Source organism: Myotis davidii, unplaced genomic scaffold, assembly GCF_000327345.1.
Source record: "Myotis davidii unplaced genomic scaffold, ASM32734v1 scaffold1421, whole genome shotgun sequence".
Classification (NCBI taxonomy): domain Eukaryota; kingdom Metazoa; phylum Chordata; class Mammalia; order Chiroptera; family Vespertilionidae; genus Myotis; species Myotis davidii.
This window is the reverse complement of record NW_006291550.1, coordinates 590155-590366: the sequence shown is the minus strand read 5'-3', so window position 1 is coordinate 590366 and position 212 is coordinate 590155.

Here is a 212-nt window from a genome sequence, read left to right as displayed (position 1 = left end):
TTTATATGATTGCCAGCTTAGGCCCAATCCCCCAGGGAGCGGGCCTAAGCCAGCAGGTGGTCATCCCCAGAGGGGACCCAGACTGTGAGAGGACACAGGCTCGGCTGAGGGGCCCCCCGCCCCCTGAATGCACAAATTTTTGTGCACTGAGCCTCTAGTATCTCAATAAAACTAGAAAAGGAAGTTTATTACCTAAAAAGAAAGACAGGAAT